The sequence below is a fragment of the Arachis ipaensis genome, chromosome B02 (assembly GCF_000816755.2).
Source record: "Arachis ipaensis cultivar K30076 chromosome B02, Araip1.1, whole genome shotgun sequence".
Taxonomy (NCBI): domain Eukaryota; kingdom Viridiplantae; phylum Streptophyta; class Magnoliopsida; order Fabales; family Fabaceae; genus Arachis; species Arachis ipaensis.
Window position 1 is genome coordinate 10,425,414 of NC_029786.2, and position 1,133 is coordinate 10,426,546.

A 1,133-nucleotide genomic window follows, 5' to 3' on the forward strand; every position below is an offset into this window, starting at 1 on the left:
CCAATCTAACTCTAATTTATTTTAGATTGAGTCAAAATAAATTCGATGACATTTTAGGTTTGGATATGGGTCAAATTATACTCGGCCCGACCCATGAACATGTTTACAAACTACCACACACCAAACACAATTACCGCATTTAATATCTACAATACTCTACAGCTGAGGCTTGGAGCTAATGGCAGAATCTGCTGCCTCACAAAAAGCTGCACCCGGATTCAAGTTCTATGAAAGAAAAAATGAACCCTTAAATAAATTCATATAGTGTTTGTGAGTATGTTGTGTAGGTGTGTAATATATGCTTAATGCCTAGAATTAGGGGATCTGACCCAAAAAAAAAAACATCTACAATACTCTCAATGCGCAATTGAAAGCAAATGGAGGAGGGTCATTCACGAGGTTGCGATTGAAACATCAACGGTCTAGATGACCCACCGATTTCTAAAGTATAGAAATCGAATCCTTTGATTTTTGGGTAAAAAAATCGAATTTTTTAATTTCTGTTTCAAAAATATTAAAAAATTTGAGATACAGAAATTAATCCCTCCAATTTCGAATCGATGAATTTAAAAAAGTTTAAAACATACAAATCAGATAGTCTGATTTGCTTCTATCCAATGATTTTGTGAAGCACACTTCTCAAGCTTTATCATTCTCCCTCTCAACCCCATAACCAAAAAAATTAGCCTAGACTTGACGACTTCAACAATGACTTCGTTGTTGTCTGGCTGTTGCTGACGTCGACTCCACTACTAATTGTCCCTTCCATTTAAGCTTGTTGTGAAGATGTCGTGATTTTTGTGATGAACGTTGATGGTGTCCCTGCCTCTCTTCTCAAGGACCTCCGGTGGGGATTCATGCTTCCGGAAAGATGAGACTGTCTACAACTCCTTTTCCACCCCTCAAAACTAACAGAGATGCGATATTTTAATCTTGTGGATGGAACGAGACTGAGCCAATGGCTCCAAGGACGAGAATGGGGGACGAGAATGGGAGATACCGTGAACAACCAAAAAAAGAATATTAATGGTTCTTTTGGAATTTTTTTTAAAAAAAGTGCTCTCATTTAGGAATCATATTTTTACATGTAGTGTTTTCATTAAAAGAATATTCTATGAACTTTAACATCTTTA

At 36.5% G+C, this 1,133-nt stretch overlaps 1 protein-coding gene across 1 annotated transcript in view; it reads right to left on the bottom strand.

Moving 5' to 3' along the window:
* The window catches only part of LOC107624878 (disease resistance protein RPS2), a gene marked incomplete at its 3' end in the record, with an annotated part of 13,952 nt that overhangs the window by 3,213 nt on the left and 9,606 nt on the right, over positions 1-1,133 (bottom strand).